The sequence below is a fragment of the Ptychodera flava genome, chromosome 20 (genome assembly GCF_041260155.1).
Source record: "Ptychodera flava strain L36383 chromosome 20, AS_Pfla_20210202, whole genome shotgun sequence".
NCBI lineage: Eukaryota > Metazoa > Hemichordata > Enteropneusta > Ptychoderidae > Ptychodera > Ptychodera flava.
The window spans coordinates 28923780-28946025 of NC_091947.1; the positions used below are offsets into that span (position 1 = coordinate 28923780).

Consider the following 22246-nt stretch of genomic DNA (forward strand, 5'->3'; position numbering starts at 1 on the left):
GTTACTAAAATCTCCCCTAGTTATCTATCACGTGACAGGTAATTTGCATAAGCTTTTAAAAATCGGTTTTCTCTATGTTTTGTCTCAATACTTCAAAACATCTCACTCAAACTTGCTGGAATGTAAGCTGTTACAAAGCTCTTCCAAAGTGTGTCTCAGATTTTTCATATCTTGCTTACTTTTTATTTGAGTACAATTTTAAAGAAATCAACTAGGGTTAAATTCACCCCTCTGGAGGTTTTTCTGACATAAAAATCGTTTCAAAAGGTTTAAACAAATTCTCAAATTCTAAGACACAATTTAGAAGATCCTTAGGACAGCTTGCACTCACACAAATTTCAGCCACATATCTCAAAGCATTAAAACAAAAAATAGGAAAAACCGATTTTTGAAAGGTTATGCAAATTACCTGTAATGTGATAGTTATGTAAACAATGGTGACACTTTGGCAACCAAAGTGTTTCCGAAAATATATAATTTACGTGGGTTCTGAGGTTATTAACCACTAGACAATTGTTAGCTTAAAAAGGCCAATTTCTTGTCTTGAAACCTTAAGTATCGGCCACAAGGGCAAATAAGATTCAATCAAAATAGAAATATATTTGCATATACTTGTACTTTAAAGTTTTGAAATAGACTAAATATCAGCCTTGAACCAAGAGTTAAAGAAATTGGCAATTGCCTGTCTGAGATACTGACGTGAACGGACACAGCAATATATCAAAATGGCCACCGAATCTAAAAATAGCATCATGACATATCCAGGGGTTAAAATTTATGAGTAAAATTTCTGCTAGACCAGGACTAGGGAAAGATATAATCTACTAGTTCTGAATTACAATTACAAAGTCCTTTACTACTTTACATATGCTTATATATGCTTCTTACAAAATGAAAAATATACAACTTTGGAGTTACACTCTTCAGCTACAGGTTCATTTGTACAACAAAATGCTTGCCATCGGATTGTGTATTAAAGCTCCATTTGCTGCCCCATTTAGCTTTTTTCAGTATTGTTCTCCGTTTTGACTCCAGTTTCTGGTGTTAATCCCTGGGCTATGATGAAATAAATACCAAGTGCATACCTTGTCGATGCAGTCGAAATGGATATAATCAGGCATGATTGTTGAATACTTTATTCAAGTCCGGACTAGAATCATTTATCAACAATAACAATGGTCATTACACATGTACTGGCTGTGTTGACAAGCAAAGTAATGGACACTTTAAATTAGCACAGCACAAGTATTAGGATGAGAAACTACAGTAGATTTCCAGAACTGAAATACTGAAAAAATAGTCAAAAGTTACAGCTCATGTCCCTTTAATTCTGAATTGATAATAAAGGACTGCATCATTTATTCCAGATGATCCATGTACATGTATAACATAGTCAACCTCTTTAACTAGACTAGCTCTTTAACACTCGAAAGTGAGGCAGGGACAAGAACATAAGGCAGCCAATGAATGAACTTGTTTCGGAACAGTAAATATTAATGAGACTTGAGGATATATAGGCAGCCAATAAATGAACGCAGATGAGTCATAGGGACACAAGACCTATCAATCATCAACATGAGCAACGCTGGGGTTTTGGACACAAATTTATGTCCTAAATGTTATACGTCTATTCAATCTTGACCCTAAGTTGGCATCTACCACAGATTTTCATCAAACTGATTTGGATCAATCTTAGTAACCTGTATACCAAATATCAAAGCTAGATTAGTTATTCTTGAATAAAAAAAATTTGACCAAAAATTCGAAAAATTGCCCAAAAATTACAAATATAAAAATTTCAATTCAATTTGTATACACTTGACTGATGTCATCCTGAGGAACTTGTATGCCAACTTTCAGAGCAATCAGATGAGTGGTTTCAGAGTTAAACATTTTTGACTAAAAACTGAAAAAATTACCTGAAAAAATAGAAACATGCAAATTTCATCCTAAATTTTACACATCTGCTTAAGAATACCAAAAGGAACCTGCACAACAAGTTTCAACCCTATCTGACCAACGGTTACAGAGTTTAAGCGATTTGCAGGGTTTTCCTTTTCCCCTCATTAGCATATTTATGACACTGACAAGTTCATTTGAACAAATTCACATCTCCACCCCTAGGTGCACCTGTACACCAAATACTAAGACAGTAGGTTCTGCCGTTTAGCTGTTTTTGATGTGGACGGACATACATACATACATACATACATACATACATACATACAAATACATACATACATACATACATACGTACATACATAAAATACGTAACATACATACATACATACATACATACATACATACATACATACATACATACATACATACATACATACATACATACATACGTACATACATACATACATACATACATACATACATACATTCATACAGACATGCAAATGAACTGATTCAGCTTATACAATTACCTCACATTGGTATACCAAATGTGAGCCAAAAATCGTAATAAAATGGCCATACATGTGCATTTGAACAACGTCACATCTCAACCCCTGCATCTACCTGTACACCAAATAATGAGATGGTAGCTTTGGCGGTATGGGAGCCTTTGCATACATCCGCACATACATACCCACATACATACCCATAGACATACAGACGCCATCAACTCACCATATAAGCTCTTTTTGTATTTATATAAATACTAAACTATGAGCTAAAAATGCAACAAATGTGCATTTTCATTGCTATAATATCCTGTGCCTGTCATTAAAGTACGGAAGTTCGGATATAGAAACTTTGTTGCAAAGTTCCACCTCACAGCGTCTTCATAATTTGCATAACAAAGTCATAGTCTGGCCTTTCTGTGTCAAGCTTGGTTTGACTGCATTAAGTGGTCCCAAAGTGACAGACCGGACATAGCATACTAAGAAGTACTGACTGAATTTCAGGTCCCAGGCTCAGGTATTCCGTGTGGGCTACCGTTTCATGGACTTTGGTACCCTCAGAGAAAGGTTAGTATTAGTAGTCTGTGGACGTGGGACTACCGCTAATTTTGAGCCCTGAGGCTAATGATTGTGAAAACCTACTGCTAACACTTTTCTTGGACATGAGGTGTCTGGAAATTCCTACTACAACAGCTTTGATGATGTTTGTGTGTTAAATCAAAATGAATGTCATTAAAATTGCCAAGGAACAGGTAGACATGACCAACAGAATAATGATCCATCCAAGATTTTTCCAACGCACAGGTAAATATTATGAAATAATATCAATAACAACTGATTTTACCTTGGGACTGAAGCACACTATTTCTCAGAGAGTAAGACTTCTTAGTTTCCTTGATAATGTTGCAACAGTAGCATTGATTGCATCTATTTGCTCAACTGTCAGATCATCACTTCCATTATCACTCTCATGGTCTTCACATGGACTTTCATCTTTGCTTCCTTAAGGATGATAAAAAGGCACATGAAACAAGTCAAGGTTGATAACACACTTCGATGAAGATTTATAGTCACTGTGGGCTTGTGTCAAATTGTTGTTGAAAAAGTTCCAACACAAGAACTTGACCTCTTTAATCTAACAATTCTCTGGTGGTTAATAAGCTCAGAACCCCATAAATTTTACATTTTCTGAAAGTGTAGATATAGGGGAAGATGTTAGTAACCATAGTGTCACCATTGTTTACTTATGTAAAAATGGTGACACTATGGTTACTAAAATCTTCCCCTAGTTATCTATCACGTGACAGGTAATTTGCATAAGCTTTTAAAAATCGGTTTTCCCTATGTTTTGTCTCAATACTTCAAAATATCTCACTCAAACTTGCTGGAATGCAAGCTGTTACAAAGCTCTTCCAAAGTGTGTCTCAGATTTTTCATATCTTGCTTACTTTTATTTGAGTACAATTTTAAAGAAATCAACTAGGGTTAAATTCACCCCTCTGGAGGTTTTTCTGACATAAAAATCGTTTCAGAAGGTTTAAACAAATTCTCAAATTCTAAGACACAATTTAGAAGATCCTTAGGACAGCTTGCACTCACACAAATTTCAGCCACATATCTCAAAGCATTGAAACAAAAAAATAGGAAAAACCGATTTTTGAAAGGTTATGCAAATTACCTGTAATGTGATAGTTATGTAAACAATGGTGACACTTTGGCAACCAAAGTGTTTCCGAAAATATATAATTTACGTGGGTTCTGAGGTTATTAACCACTAGACAATTGTTAGCTTAAAAAGGCCAATTTCTTGTCTTGAAACCTTAAGTATCGGCCACAAGGGCAAATAAGATTCAATCAAAATAGAAATATATTTGCATATACTTGTACTTTAAAGTTTTGAAATAGACTAAATATCAGCCTTGAACCAAGAGTTAAAGAAATTGGCAATTGCCTGTCTGAGATACTGACGTGAACGGACACAGCAATATATCAAAATGGCCACCGAATCTAAAAATAGCATCATGACATATCCAGGGGTTAAAATTTACGAGTAAAATTTCTGCTAGACCAGGACTAGGGAAAGATATAATCTACTAGTTCTGAATTACAATTACAAAGTCCTTTACTACTTTACATATGCTTTTATATATGCTTCTCACAAAATGAAAAATATACAACTTTGGAGTTACACTCTTCAGCTACAGGTTCATTTGTACAACAAAATGCTTGCCATCGGATTGTGTATTAAAGCTCCATTTGCTGCCCCATTTAGCTTTTTTCAGTATTGTTCTCCGTTTTGACTCCAGTTTCTGGTGTTAATCCCTGGGCTATGATGAAATAAATACCAAGTGCATACCTTGTCGATGCAGTCGAAATGGATATAATCAGGCATGATTGTTGAATACTTTATTCAAGTCCGGACTAGAATCATTTATCAACAATAACAATGGTCATTACACATGTACTGGCTGTGTTGACAAGCAAAGTAATGGACACTTTAAATTAGCACAGCACAAGTATTAGGATGAGAAACTACAGTAGATTTCCAGAACTGAAATACTGAAAAAATAGTCAAAAGTTACAGCTCATGTCCCTTTAATTCTGAATTGATAATAAAGGACTGCATCATTTATTCCAGATGATCCATGTACATGTATAACATAGTCAACCTCTTTAACTAGACTAGCTCTTTAACACTCGAAAGTGAGGCAGGGACAAGAACATAAGGCAGCCAATGAATGAACTTGTTTCAAAACAGTAAATATGAATGAGACTTGAGGATATATAGGCAGCCAATAAATGAACGCAGATGAGTCATAGGGACACAAGACCTATCAATCATCAACATGAGCAACGCTGGGGTTTTGGACACAAATTTATGTCCTAAATGTTATACGTCTATTCAATCTTGACCCTAAGTTGGCATCTACCACAGAAATTCATAGGTCATTGTACCATAAAGACAATGGTATTGGCCATGCTGACTGAAGAGATGGCACGTACATGTAGTCGATGGCAAGAAATACCTGACATAGGATAGAATTCAACGTGAAAGCTGTTCCGGGAGGTACTGTGACCCCTCCCCATGCTTATCTGATAAAACCTCTGTTATAATACCTTTGCAATCATCTTTCTTTGGGGAATTTCAGCATCTCTCCTGTCAACTATTCTGTTTATAATCCTCCCTCCCCGTGACAATTCACTCATAAGACATGGTGTTTTTGGTGAAATTCAGCCTTGCCGTCACCAGTCTGACAAGCATTACAGATTTTTCATCACATATCATTTCTTCTTTCATTAATTTCATAACTGTGGGAAGAGTTGAATGTTCATTTTCACAACTCCACGTCTTCATTTACAATCACATCTCCCTACCAAGTATCACTGTACATGCTGCCGTCCTCAAGCCTTTACTTTTGACAGAAACTCAACAAACACAAAGTCAAACAATTCTCTCTACTAAACGAATTTACACCCTACATATATTACATATGGCATGGGAGCATAAAAATGGGCATTCTTTACAGCTGCCAATACTGACAAACTAGTCTCGAATGTCAGACTTCGAACCTGTGTTCCGCTTGAGCCGCAATGCTGCAAACTGTTATAATATAATAACCTCTGTTATAATACCTTTGCAATCATCTTTCTTTGGGGAATTTCAGCATCTCTCCTGTCAACTATTCTGTTATAATCCTCCAGTTGGTATGCGATCATTTTGTTGATCAGAGCAAACCCAGGCATCAACGCATAGAATACATTTTTGACCTGCTGTCACTATGCACCTCTAGAGGGCACACTACAGTGAACTACATGTGGAGATCTAGGAACAAATATCACTGACTAACCCCTTTCCCAACCCCGCCAGACTGAATATTTACCCCAGCCTGGGAATATTCCATACCTCAGAGTATACAAGGCATTGGAATATTAAAGACTTCCCGCACGCGCAGTGGTACCCTGAGTAAACAACGATAATCCAGTAGTAAAATAAAAGTGGACAACTGGGGATGAAGTAAGAATTTTTACACCCATTTTATTCATTTATCTACATGGAGCGAAGGAAAATTTAACCATCCATGTAACTAAAGTGTGACCCTGACCTATATATGAACTCACGCAGCAGCAGCTTGCGCAGCAGTGCATTGTCCTGAACTAAGCGGGAATTTCCCTGCTGAGCATGTTTATACACGTTCCGAAGGTGTACGGGAAATTCCGTGTGAGTCATCACCATCAAACTAGCCTATATAAAGGAGCCCGTTGTCAGTCCGGCCAGCGGTCGCGGAGTCTAGCTGATGTGAATTTTTCCTACTGCATGACTGAGGTTCTGAACACGAAGTTCCTATCGGTGCGAACTTGTTCACCCGATAGATAAAATTTTAGTAATTTCCTCTGAACTTAAAATATGACGAAAGACCATTACTTCAAACAAAATGAGCGTTTCAGATGAATGGTACTGATATCTAAAGTGTTCACTCTTTTATCTTTACGTACAAATGTAGTTCCTAAGTCGTTCTCTATTCTATTCCCACCAACAAAACATTCAATACTCATTTCCCCTCCCCGATCTTTATCAATACTTATGATAATATCACAAGTTGTTCTGTTATCTGTTTTCATAGCATAATATCCAACCAAATCGTCAAATTCATCTCCAGTAGCTAACTTTACACATCTAATGAGAACTGTACCATGTTGAAGTATTTTCATATTATCAGTCATCTGTTGATTTACTGTCTGTAAAGTTAATTCAGCTGCCTCATCACCGACACTTTTCAAGACCCAGTTTCTTTAAAGTTGTGTCCCAAAATAATCTAACTGGAACTCCGCTAGCTGTATACGAGCAATAATTCTCCCCCTCGTTTATCCACCTTCTTAGTGTATTATCTGCCTTCATTATTGTATTAAGAGGACTTAATTTTAAGGTGAATCGGTATACCAAGAAGTGCAATGTATGGATTTGTAGGAGTAAGCCAACTACGAAAATCTAACAATTTATATTTGTTTACATTGCTATCAAAATAAATCACATTCGGAGTTCCTGGTGGTTCAGCAACACCTCCTGCAATTTCACTATCCAATATATCTAAGATGTTACGCGGCACATTATAAGGCATGAATTTCTGACTATCCCATCCCATGTCAGAGCAAAAGGAGTAGGATCATTCGAAGCCTTTGTGGCGTCAATTACAGTTTCATCAATGTCTTTAAGTTCGGAAAATTCTACAGCATGCTCGTGGGATTGCACCGCGGCATTGGCTAAAACGAAATATTTTTCGCGGTCTTTATAACGAAGGACGTAATCCTTATTATGATTAGCAGCCATCTTAGTATTATTGTTAACTTTAACATCACTCAGATCTTCAAGCTCAAGATTTTGCATACGAATTGTACCTAGACCGAAGCCACTTGGATCAGACATACTCCGTAGGGACCTATATACAGTGAAAATTAAAATAATACCTTGTAATATACAATACACAGTCATGGCTTCAGCTATAGGAATGACAGTTCTCGGTGCTGTATTAAATGCAACGGCATTCACAGGAGGAAATATTATCGGACAAAAGCTTTCTGGGAATGGTGAGGCTCTTATTGAAGAGAAAGTCCGACATGATAAAGCATTAGAAAAATTTGAACATGATCGCAACGTCTGGTCAGAAAAAAGATTACTCCAGGCTGACTGGGAAAGAGAAAATCAGGCAAAGGACGCGCATGCTGCGGCAGAATTAAGAGATACAGATGCAGAAATCCTGGAAGAAGCAGAAGCGGTGCAAAGCAACTCTACGTCAAGTCCAGCGCAAGCGTTAGCGCAATTCTCAGATTATTATCAACCCAGTCCTGAGCAAAAGAAATATGAGATGATCTATATTGCTGGAGGATTAGTCGTGGGATGGTTTATGTTACACCGGTAGGGGGCTCCTCGGAACGCTTCGGAACGACTACAGCAATTCAATACAAAAGCTAATTGGCCAGTTATTGAAATCGATCATGTTCCCATCCTGATCTGTTATCCAGATATGCATTGAATTCATGTAATCTCCCCCTTTTCTCAATGGCATAGAAATTGCTCCGTTTTTAAAATCGTAAGTAACCTTTTCACTTATTTCTCTCGTATCCCGGATGGGAAGTATTTGTAAACAGTTCGATACTTTCCCCTGTATGTATCCTCCGGAGGCACCCGAACCAAATGAAACATAATTTCCAGTAACATCGACTACATCTGAATGAACTATATATTTAGTGACTGTTAAGAAATCCACTTTCTTCGGACTCATAGTACTTTTTATAACTGGGTTGTCCTCAGGTTTATCTGAAAAACCAACTACGTTGGCGAAGCTACCTGTGGCATTGAAATAGACTTTAATATCTTTAGCCAAAGTTAGAAGAACGTGGTTTGTCGGCAGATGTTTTTCAAAATTAATTTTTTGCTTCAACCCGATTGCTTTGTTTAACGTATCGATATTGTAGTTACCTGGACGTATTGATTTAGTCTTCTTCGGTTGGTCACCTTCTTGATATTTTATTACATTATTCGTCGATGTTATGTTATGCCATGAATTATATAGTCCGCACTCTAGCAGTCTTATCTTCGTAAACTGTGTCGTGTCAATGCAAGGGTAAAAATTAACAGTGACTGGTTCACCTGTTTGACTTTCAATCCAAATGATCATTGTTGTACGTTGTATATATTACTAAGTATAAATGTTCGATGAATATTATATACGAAGTATAAGGTTCTGCAGGAATAATATTTTTCTGTTCAAGAAGATCTTTGGTCGCAACCGCGGCAGCAGTCGCACCGCCTAATTTTGCCAATCGAGTCAAATTTGGACGACTTGGATCGCCAACCTCTATTTTCAGAAATTTGCTGGAGATCATAAGATATCCCATCGCAAGTCCTGCGATTACAATACCATCGTACATTGTGTTTACAACTGTTTTAATATCCATGATTGCTGACTAGTATATAAAATAAAAATAAAAATAAAAAAATATGGGGAGTTAATCCATCTCATACAATGTAGAGGAGCTGGGAACACCCCCTCCCCCTCCCCCCTCCCCCTCCCCTGTCGGAACTGTTCCGGAGGGAGCTGCTACGGGCTCTGTTTTTTCGCTTTCTGGGTTAGATCTTTCCGGGAGGGGACAGAATATGTCGAGCACGCCCCCAATATAGCCCTAATGCAGTCAATGAAACTCCCACAATTCCTAAAACAAGATAACATTTATTATACCAGCGTGAATTATTATCACACTGTTCTTTCATTGTAGGCGGTAGGTCTGCTACCGCATCACTTCCCCTCCCCCCTCCCTCCCCCTCATTGCTTTTAGTTTCTTCTCCCTGTTTTGCCTGTTCCATTCCGCTAATTTCTTGCCCGCAGCAACTCTCCCTGGTTGCTTCGGCGGGTAACGTCACTTTCTCTATGTTGCGCTGTGTCGGAGGTGCCGGTGTTGGTGTTAGGATCGTCCCTGGTACGGTCGTCCCTGGCGGAGCCGTTTGCTGAGTCGTCGAAGTTGAATCCATTTATTTCAGGTACTATATTAAACCCGATTTTTTTAAAATTTAAATGTTTACCCGTAATTAAACCGGTGGAAATTAGAGCAATCAGGGGCCCCCATGTGTACGCTATCCGTCCTGATAATCGTTTTATTTCACTGTTTAGAATAAATCCTTTTTAAGATCAGTGGCATAGTTATCTCGATCATCGATTGGAACTACCTGACTAATTGCACGGGCTCCTAGATCTATGAAACTTTGAGTGATGGTATCACTTATAAGAGAACTGTATTTCGCTTCGTACATTTTGAAGGCTTTAACCACCGTTTCATCTTTCCATTTTTCTACGTCAGCAACTGTAACTCCTTACCAAAAAATAACTTCTTTGACCACTTGCGATGACACAGAGTATTTTTTCACGTTTTGTCTCTATTATGGATTGATTATTGTCCGAAGGCGCCGAAGCCCCTCCGTTCCGATAGGGAACTGTTCCGGTAGGGCGCTGCCATATTTGCCGCTGCCGATGACTTTATTAAATTCTCCATTGTTTGCAGTATGTTATCTATTCTTAGTAAAAAATAAAAAATTCGTTTAAACCTGAATCCGAAATAAAGTATTAACATAGTCTGGAATGTTAGTACCCCTAACAGAACCGTACCGACAGGGATTCCGACAGGGATTCCGAGAAAATTCTCCTCCATTTAAATCTATCTGTATATAGAAACACGAATAATGAGTACAGACGCATTCCCAGTTGCTTTTCAATTGAATAAGACGAGCGTACCGACAGTACAGCATGCTGATATCCCCCCCTTCCAAACCGGACGGGGGAATAAAACCTATTCTCATGGACTTAGAAATATATGTAACGCCGACAGATAAATTTACTTTTCATCCACGGGATATATTTAAAGATAACGTAATCACTCATCGATCAGCGAAAGAAAGTAATGTCTGGCTGGGCGGTCCAAACATGAAATACTGGGACCAGCAACTGAATTTCGCTGTATGGTGCAGCACTACTGGTTGTGGTATATCATTCGCCCATCTCTTTGGTTCCGAAGGGAAATTTCCTCCGCAAATACGATCATTCTGCCGTTTCCATGTATATTTTACAATACGTAGGATCCTTCATGAAATGGGCGTTGCACTTCCAGACGATACCCCCACCTTCAAAGCGGGCGACAATCCGTACAATCTCGTCCAATATGAACTTCTATGTACAGAATTTGGAAATATAAGTCCAACGAAGTCCGACTTTCGATATCGAAAAGGTCAAAATAAAGGTCTTGGTTATGGATATGAATATTACACTAATCGTGGGCCCTGTTCGACAGCCAAAAGCGATATACAACGGTCATGACTTTTTCCTCTCCGCCGACGGAGGCGTTTTCTATACACATACCATTTTTGGAAAGAAAAAACATGTACTGTCCGACAAAGACCGACCACACTACTATTTCTTCCGAAATGATGGATCGGAGGGACAATATAATAGTTTCATTCCTCTGAAGGGAGACTCGGGACTAACAAAGGCTGGCCTAGCCCGCCTCAATGAAAGCCTTGAAGCCTACGTATATTGCATACTCGGCGCACAAGCAAATATTCGCAGTACCATTGTGGGTGATACTGGCAGTGCACAGCAAGTCCGAAAAGAATTCGGTGTTCTCCTCGAAGATGAAATTCGCAATACCGACAAAGTAATTAGTTATAGGCGATATCAAGACACAATAATGAATACTGGTGTCAAACTTGATATGGCAGTCTCACCAAATTTACTTCTCTTACCGTCTGAGATGGTCATCCTTTCGGGCCCGGCAATCTCGGGTTATAATAATGAATTGCAATACGCAACAGAATCTATGTCCTTCGGGTGAACGGTGATATAAACACGGAAGTTCGAGAAAGTGCTGTACACGAGATGGGAGGGGAGGGATCCTGTGAAGTGGCAGGACGAGCCCGGAGGTCACCACCACTCACAATGACACGACTCGGATCGGCCCCTCCCCTCCCCTCCCGGAACGGGCAGCATCTACGACCAGCAGACCCTATTCACGAATATGGTAAAATTGGTTTGTTATCTTTAGCAATATTCATTACTATTGTAGGTACTGGAATAAAGTCACTAAATATATAGATCCAGAGGAAATGTCAATATACGTAACCCCACCATTCAACATGATTATAACTGGACCGACATATTCTGGCAAAACAGAATTTATGTTGGACCTCCTCACCGGTCCGTACTTAAGGAAATTCGAATATGTGATATTCATTTGCCCAACATTCATGAATAATAAAGCGTATAATAGAAGATTCATTTTCACCGATGATAATGTGTTTATATTTCCAGTCGGACTCGATGCAGTGGATGATACATTAACCTACGTGCATAAAGAATGGGCTGGAACGAACACTTTAATAATCCTCGATGACTGCGCCTCGTCCAAAGATATGAAGAAGCGCAGTAACGTTTAGTCCAACTTGGTTTCAGCGCAAGACATGACGGATTATCTGTCTGGGTTCTGACTCAACAATATACTAGTATTAGTAAACCATTTAGGGAAAACATACAGATGTTAGTACTATTTTACACACCGAACAAGATAGACAACAAAACTATTATAAAAGAATATGGAATGGAGGTGTCAGAACGGGAAGCCGTGGGCCTAATCAAGCAATTGAAAAGTAGGCCATTCAGTAAACTAGTATTTCGTTTACGGAATCCGTACGACATAAAATTTTTCGTATAATATAGCAATTATGGCTGCGCCGAAGGTTCCCGAAGGTACTCTTAGAGAATTATATTCAACCCGAAAACTGGTTTGGAGGTGTACAAAAATTGTATGACGCAGCACGGGCCAGCGGACTGAAAGTTACCAAGAAAGAGGTGCAGGACTGGTTAAAAACTCAGCTTACTTATAACCTACATAAACCGGTACCTCGTACTCGTGGGGGTGCTCGGGCGGCGCGCGTTTTTGTAACATCGATAGACTCACAGTGGCAAGCGGATCTCGTGGAATTCCCTGCCCCATTCGCAAAAGAGAATCGTAACATTCGATACATGCTAACAGTAATCGATGTACTCAGTAAATATGCATGGGCCAGGCCAATACAGTCAAAAACGGCTGATGATACGTTGCAAGGCACTACAAGATGTGATTAAGAAATCTGGGAGAAGGCCCGACAAACTTCAGACAGATGAGGGGCGGGAATTTACTAATCGAAAAATGCAGGGGTGGTTCGAGGAGTCAGGAATTCACTGGTTTCACACCTACAGTGACAAAAAAGCTAGCGTCGTTGAACGTTTTAATCGGACCTTAAGACGATGATGTGGAAATACTTTACATACAGACAGACACGTTCCTGGCTTCCCATTCTACCACACCTTCTCGAGAATTACAATAACACCGTTCACGGAAGTATCAAAATGAAACCCAGGGACGTAACAGAGGAGAACGATTGGCAGGCATTTTATACACTATTCGGTCCTGAGTTGGCAGCCGGGGGAGCCAACCTGAATTCAAGCCGGAGAAAGGGTCCGAATTACAAAATACAAGACCACTTTAAGAAAGGATATTTACCAAATTGGACAGAGGAGATTTTCGTGGTTTCAAAGTTGTGTACGCAGCTGGCTTGGGAACGCCACCAGTTTACAAAATAAAAGATCTGAATGGAGAGGAAATACTCGGCACTTTCTACTCCGATGAACTTCAGAGTGCCCTTTCGGAACGCGACGAGCTGTACAGAGTAGAACGAATTTTGAAGACGAAAAAAATTAGAGGAAAGAAATATTATCTGATAAAATGGAAAGGTTATCCAGAAAGTTTCAATAGTTGGGAGCCGGAGGGAAAATGTTATTAGAACTTCGTAAGTTCCTGTTCCTGTGCTGGTACGTAAGTACTTCGTAAGTTCCTGTCCATGGTACTTGTCAAGTACTACGTAAGTACTAACGTAAGTATTTACGAAAGTTATTCAATAAGTACCATGGAAAAAGTCTTAATTTCTTGAAAGCCGAAAGTGTCAGTTACCACCCCACTTCCACCCCCACCTGGCCAAGTATTTATCATGTACTGTCGTAAGTAATGTTCACTTACTGCATCTTTTCGGCCGTATGTGGATGAGGTGGGGCCCCTCAGTTCCTCGAACATATTAAGTTTGCAAGATCTTCAAAACGACTTCTCATGTTACCACAGTCCGTTCTTTCGAGTCCCCCTTTTCAGCTTTATCGATAAGTTCTGGTTGAAGTATAATGTACACAACTGACATGAGCCATAGACAAGTAACTTCAAAGTCCGGTGTACAGAACCGTAGGGTTTCATAATGTCAAGTGCTCGTAGGTCAAACGAAGCATTATAAGCACACACAGATTCACAAGCGTTAAGAAGTTTGTGTAGGTTCTTTAGTGAGACTCGAGGTTGTTCTAGTTGTTCTTGACCAGGTGGGAAGTACGCTTTTTCAAGTTCCTCCTCCTTGAAACCGTCTATTAAAAATCCCTGGCTGCCGCTATCGCGTCGAGCTGCCATGCAATTCCAAAGTCAAAAGCTCGTGGATATTCTACTGGTCCGACTGTCTCGGTATCAATTGTTGGATTAAGTATATTCTTGAGAACGAGGGGGGTAAGAGCGTTCCGAATTACCAAACATGGAAGCCTATAGTCGTGGCAAATTTCTAAGAAAGTCTGTTTGAACTTGTTGTGAATCTCTTCTAGTTCTTCTAAGGCGGTACGTGATTTCGTACGACCTGGCTCGAGTCAACACATTCCGCCTGCAATAATCCCAAGGCATATCTTTGAATATGATAATGAAACTGGGTAAATGGTCAAATGCTCTAGAAACAATCTTTTTTCTTCCCACTCCGTGGAAACGCCCCGGATTCGAGAAAAAGTCAGATGTTGAATTATGGAAGAGTCACAATAATGTATTGTTCTGAAGGGAGGGGGAGGCCTCCCCTCCTCCTCCTCTCCCAGCCTGACATTGTAAACTAAGCGTATGTTCTATAAACTGGTTCTGAAAATCGGCAATCGAAACGTGGCGCCCATTATAAAAGTCGGCAATGTTGCTGGAAAAACTAGTGTCAAATTCTGGTACGTGATACGGATCCAAATTTACTGCATCGTAACTCTTACCACTTCCAGTTGGTCCATTTATGAATATGTATGACATTTTGGGATACTATATCATAGAAAAAATTTTTTTAAAATTATTTTATTAAGATATATACGATAAGACAATGACAATCCTTTCTATTTCAACTGCAATAAAAATACTTGAAACCGGAGAAAACATCAAAATTGATGATGGAGGCAAATTAGTATTTGGTGAATATGTAGATCCTTTCATATACGTAGACAGTGAGCTAGAAGTAGTTTTCAACATCGGACCTAAATATGGTTCGGGAGGAGATCCAGCTACATGTGATGGGGTGTGTGTCAGTTGGCAACTGAGTCTTCAAAAGTTTACTGATTTAATAATATTCCGTACCCTAGGTGAAAGTTTCGATGCATCTACTGCTAAAAGTTATGCTCTAAGCCTGGCCGCTCACTCCAAGAATACTACTGGATTTTACAATCCATCTAAAGTGTATCAGAAGCGAGGGAGCGGGGCGCAGCCGGTTGAGTATTTTAAATTTCAGTTTAAAAAGAGGGAGAAATCACGATTTCGCTACATGTATTGATATGGTTCAAGAAATTGACTGCGGTTTTAAAACAGTGAGTCCGTTACCAGTCCGAGAAAATCCTGCTATTGTACCTCGTAATATCCGAAAAGGTAGTAAGATAGAATTCTTAGCATTTAAACCGCGCTTAAGTAAGCGTGCTCTTTCTTTCACTGTTGAGAGATTATTTTGTGCTGCGCCTAATAAACCAGAAATTCAAGATGCGGAAGAACTAGTCGACTTAGAAAGATTAGGTGAGATATATAAACAAATAAATGCTGACAAAAATATTATAGTGGATTTTGATGACCTATCATAGAATAATTATTTTTTCATTTTAAAAATTTTTAGGATAGTATATATCATAAAGATTATTATGGCCCGTCGATTACATACAGCATTCAAGGGAGCAGTTTTACGAAAAAAATTTCCTGAAGTCAAGCGAGTCAAGGATATCGGGGAGCTGGTGGATATTGAAGGTATGGTCAAAGAACGGAACGAAAGATGTACTCTGTTTATACCGAAATGGAAGTCAAATTATCGGATCCGAAAACTGGTAATACACAACATCGTACATTGCATGTTAAATTAAAAGATACATACACAAAAGATGTAAGAGGATCGGGATCGGATGTGGGGCAACAATTAATAGATCGCTACGATCGTATGCTTGATACAATTGAAAATGTTGAGGGTTCTGGTCTCGTTCTCGAGGAGATACTTAATTTTGAAGTAATTCTAGTAGAAGTTTTACTCGGGGCTGGCCGGGGCGGATTCAACTTCCCAGATGGTTAAAAAATAAGCATTGTGTGAGCGATCTGGTGCTACCTTCGGGCAGCGAGAACTGTTTTCAATACGCCATCGTAGCAAGTTTAAAGTTGGCCGACCCCGAGTTTCGTGAAAAGAAATGTGGTCAGGTAAGGAGAAAATGGAATACGTACGCCCCATTTATGGCTGACTACTGTTGGGAAGGTATTCCCCCGCCCACGCCCGCCGATCTGACTGTATTCAGGCGCTTCGAGCAGCAAAATCCAGGGGTCAAACTTCAAGTATTTCAGATCTACGAAAATGATCCCACTCCCCGTCCGACATAACTGTGTTATATAGTAGCGGAGCCGAAGGCGATCAAATAGCAAATATCTTACTGATAGTTGGCGAAGACGGCGGCCGTTCTCACTTCGTACCAATTACTGCGGAAAATCGCCTTCGTAATTCTCGTACTAATCGAAAGAATGAGCGCAGACGGAAGGTATTTGTATGGTTTGTAAAAGAGGTTTTAAGTCAACAGAAGAATTAGAAAAACATCAGGTATACTGTGGAACAGACACTGCCCAGCCAGATTTTCTAAGGAAGTGTGTCAATTTGAAGGACATCGGAAGAAGGTTCCTTCTCCCTACGTCGTCTATGCAGATACTGAGGCAATTATTGAGAAGGGGACCGGCCGACACATTCCAATTTGTCTTTCGTATGTTATGGTGGAAGGTGGGGCTCGGCGGGCCGACCCACTGTTTATGGTAAAAGAACATTCACAGGTCTCTCCTGTGTTACAGACTTTCTAAAGGATATGAAAGAACGGGCCGAGTATTATTCGAAATCGTATTATTGGAAAATAATACCGATGAGGGATCCTTCTAATTACCGGCGCGACGGATGTGATCCAGTCTGTATTGCATGTGGAGAGCCGGCAGGATACCGAGTAGTGAAGGAGGAGGCGACCTTCTATTGCGAAGGATGCCGGCCGTCGAGAACCATTCCTATCTACTTTCACAACCTCAAGGGATACGATGGTTCTTTTATTTTGAAAGAATTACATGAAATAGACGCGGAGGGGGACCAGAGCCTAAAATCATAGCTAAGACGAGCAATGGAGGAATTATGGGTCTCTCGAAAACATTTATTTTTCACGCCTCAATTGTTGTTGCCGGAGGGAAGAGGGAGATAAAGAGACGTTTCTTTTCTATAAAGTTTATGGACAGTGCTCAGCTGATGATGGGGTCATTGGCGAAGTTGGCAAAAACTGTGCCGGACCACGGGTGGACGGCGGCGCCACTTTCGTACCCGGACATTCAAAGGGCGAAAGGTTTCTTCCCCTACGAATATTTAGACTCGGTTGACAGACTGGGAGAGAACCAGCTCCCGGAGAGGGGGGAATTTTATAGCGAATTGACGGAAGAGGGGATTTCTGAGTCTGATTACGAACATGCATTAAGAGTATGGGACGAAGTTGGATGTAAGACGATTCGTGATTATATGGAATTCTATTGTGAGACTGACGTTCTACTTCTTGCAAATATATTTGAAAATTTTCGTGACACATGTTTAGAAGCATATAAGTTAGATCCAGCCCACTATATGTCAGCGCCTGGCTTGACATGGGATGCTATGTTACTTTACACGGGTAATAAGTTTAAACTCATTCAAGATGCTGAGCAGATGACTTTCGTACAACGGGGAATTAGAGGCGGCATCAGCCAGTGTAATATTCATTATTTACAGACAAATCATCCTGCGGCCGGCGCCCTGGCGGGAATTAGATCCAGAGAAGCCGGTGACCGAAATAAAATATCTCGATGCAAACAATCTCTACGGCTGGGCAATGAGTCAGGCAATGCCTACGGGCGGACTTCATTGGATGACGATGGAAGAGTGGGAGGAATGGGCCGCCGAGGGGGGAGCGCGGGGGCGGAGCTGGCGGAGCGTGGGGACCTGGTTCCACCTTTCCACCAAGTTTTCTAGAAGTAGACTTAGAATACCCAGCCGAATTACATGAAGAACACAGCGATTTGCCATTAGCACCGCATCACTATGAATTTCCGAGGCAGGGCGGTCGACTGATTACAAGTGTGATGGATAGAGAGTCCTATGTCTTACACTACAAGTTGCTGGAATTCTATCTTCGGATGGGAATGAGATTGAAAAAGATTTATCGGGTGCTTGCTTTCGATGAAGCTCCATGTCTCGCGAAATATATTGACTTTAACACTAAAATGAGGGCAAAGGGGAGGACAGATTTCGAAAAGAATTTCTATAAGCTGATGAATAATGCAATGTTCGGTAAGACAATAGAAGATGTTCGAAAGTACAGAGACTTTAAATTTGTTTCGGACTGGAACGGCACGGATAGTGGACGTAAAAAGATTCAGAAGTATAATCCAAAGATGAAACATATAACTTTCATAACTTCCGAAGAGGATGGCGATTCCTGCGACAGTGCCCTACTGGAACTGAAAACGGATGAGCATAGATATGTAAAACCAGTTTTCATCGGCGCCGCAGTACTGGAACTTTCTAAGCTGCTTATGTATGAGACGCATTACAATTACTTTCGAACCAGTTCCCTGGAATACGATTAGCCTACATGGATACTGACAGTTTTGTTTACAGTGTACCGATCCCGGACCCTCCGGACGTAACTTTCAATGATATAGTCCGAGAAGATGTGGAAAAGAATGGTGAGAAGTCTATATATGATACTAGTGGGATGAGTCGGACCCAACTTTCCGAAGATTAATAAAAAAGTGATAGGTAAATTTAAAGATGAGTTGAATGGTGAACCTATTCTTGATTTTGTCGGCATACGCTCGAAAGTGTATGCTTTTCGAACTCCAACTTCGGAGACGAAAAAAAATAAGGGGTGAAAGATGTTTGTGTTAGAAAACATTTGAACTTTGAAGATTATAAGATCTGTTTGAAACTGGGAAGAAGCCGGAGCCGGCACAGTTTGTACAGTTTGTACGGAAAAAGGCTGGAGAAATCCGTAGTGAAAAGCGTAGTAAAATCATGATGGCGCCAAATGATATCAAACGTGTGCAGTTATACAATCCAGACACGGGCGAATGGCTGGCAGAAACATGGCCGATAGGACGGACGACGGGTCATGGTTATAATATTGTAAAGACTTTAATCTACTATTTTCAATAGAGACCAGGGCATCACTGATAACATAAATGTGGCAAATATATTTTCATCGTGAGCGTCATCGCCAACTTAGTTGAGGTGTCTTTTCTCAGGATTCAAGTTGAATTCCGTCCTTTGTGTTCATTACTTTTAAACCATTTCCATGAAACTCAATATCTTTAAAGCTACGCAGATCGATAAACAGACAGAATTTATTCTTCAAATAATCGGCTCATCTATATCAATTTCACACCAATCTTTATCTTCAGCAAAATACCGTCGCACCTCTCGCCAAAATTGTCTTGGTATCATCTTCTGAGAGTACACTTTATTTGCAATGCCTTCGATTGATACAGACACAGATTCAATGGATGGGTTAAAGAAAAGTTCACTGTTCAGTTCTGTCTGATTCTGATTTTTAGTGAAGAGTATAGCGATACCTCTAATGCTACGTCGTGGTACATTTATATTTTCATTGATAACCGTGTCCGATTCTTTGAATGGGATTGTTCTAAAATAATGTATATGCTCGTAAAGGTAACTTTTCCCACTGTTGTAATAACCAGCAGTTGACCTCGCGAGATCGAGGTCAGAAATTGTCTCGTATTCCATTTGAATGTTTTTAATTTATAATTGGTTGTAACAACTGATTACTGACAAGTAATTGGGGGGCGGGTGCCAACGTAATTTCCCATTCAATATGACTCCCTAACGCTTTTGGATATGCAACTCCATGGCCTGTTATGAGGGGTGAGTGAGACGAATAGCATATTTTGTTTTATATGTGTCGAAAAGTAACTTATCGCCCACGACGTTTTGATCTGCATCGGTCGCACCGCTTCTTAATTTTCTTAGATTTTCGTTCTGAATTCCGTACAGTGTCATGTTCGTTCTCTCCTTTTTATGTTTGAAGAGATCACGATAGCATTCAATAAAGTTATATTTATTCAAATCGAAAAGTGTCTGACCCTCAAATGTGAGTTTCATACGCTCCACCAAATTTTTTGCAACATTTTGTACTACTCGGTTATATTCATCTCCCATTACTTCGAGATCAAAAACCAGGTCGAAAGTATCTGGAACTAAGAGTACTCCGCTTTCTAACTTCGGACATCGTATGATAAGTGTCTGGCCTGGATCTGCCTCACTTGGATTATGAGCAATCACGTGATGAGTTCTTTCTGACTTGTTCCATTCGGTATTCGGTTGGTGAAAGTCGGTGATAATGTTCTATCGTACCCCATTTTTCGTGTAATGTATATAGTAGAAGAAAAAAAGAAAATAAATCACATCTTACATTTCACTTCGTGTATATAATGACTTAGAAGAAAAAAAATCACATCTTTACATAAATATTTCCGTCTGATTGAAAGATAAATCGATTACCTGTGTCGCGAATCAATCGAAGAACCCAATATTCTTGGAGATGATGAGCCTCTTGGTCATCCTCAGTATCCTGGAATACAGCTATGAATTCTAGTCGCTTAAAGAAGTTAGTCTTTTGACATTCCTTCACGAAAGCTAATATGTTATGATATAGATTATCATCTTTGAGTCGGACACCTGGATTTGCTCGAAGGATATGTCGATTTACCCGTCGGAGTTTGCACCATTCCAATTCAACAGAGAAACCAAACAGGTCTTTATTTTTAGAAAGAAACTTTGCAATATTCTTTTCACCAAACATGTCGATGCTTTAGGGGGTGTGATATATTAATACATAATTTTATTTATAATGACTAATGTTAATCCAGTTAAAAATATCCATAGCTGTTCTCCAACAAATCCGACCACCGATCCTGCTGTTTTTAATAGAAAACTGACAAGTGAACCGATTAAACCTGGTATTGCAGCAGCACTTTTTGCGGCCAATGTTTTTAACCATTCACCAAATTGCTTGACAATTTCTTTAGCTTTTGTATATACTTTGGGTGGACTGAACCCACCTGTGTTTGCTCCTCCTCCCCCTGCTCCCCGCCTCCTCCTCCTCCTCTAGTCACAGCCAGGCAATTGTTGATATTGTCATTCCAAGGGCAGTCAGTATTGCAGCGATTGTTATACCATTTCGTTTAAATAATTCTGTCAGCTTCAGCCTGAGTGACAATTCTGGATCGAAATTACATCACGAAGAGACCTAGTCGTGCCAGACTTTCACGTGCCTCACTGATCTTCCATGTTCGTATTCAATTCGATTGTCAACTTTAGCTTCTCTTGTTATGAGTTCAGCTAGTAGTTTTTCGGCTTTTCTTTCCTTGGGTGCTCGTTTCAGGATCCTTTAACTGTTTTTCAACTTCTCTTTTCTCTAGCCTTATTTAACTTTTTCATTGTTAAGCTCGCTAATACGCATATTCGCAATCCTTAATTCATCATTAATAGCTCTATATTCTGGGTTTAGATTGTTCCATTGTTCGATTTTATTTCAAAAGCTTGTATTTTATCTGCATTACCAGAAGCATCTTGTCGTAACTCTGTCAGTTTATCTTTGTATAACCCATGTCTTCTGGCGTCATCTTCTCAGCCGGTATTTTATCGTTTTCCACATCTACAGAATACAATGTACGACTCACATATTCGGGCTCTGCGCTGTCTCCCCTCTAACTGTATACTTTACTTACAAATTCATATCCTCCTGCTTCTCTTTTTACTGTCTCGAGTGATCTAAATCCACGTCCTATAGTTTTGATAGCCTGAGTTTTTTATAATACAGCTTTCCATCCCTAATCTTTGCATTCAAAATAATTCGTTTCGTGCTGCTCATCAGTAATATTATTCTCATCTAAGAATT

The 22246-nt window shown here is 39.6% G+C and overlaps 1 protein-coding gene across 1 annotated transcript in view; it reads right to left on the minus strand.

Annotated features, from left to right (window-relative positions):
* The window catches only part of LOC139119550 (uncharacterized), a 46215-nt gene that overhangs the window by 19261 nt on the left and 4708 nt on the right, over positions 1 to 22246 (minus strand). The gene's annotated exons all lie outside the window — the stretch shown is intronic.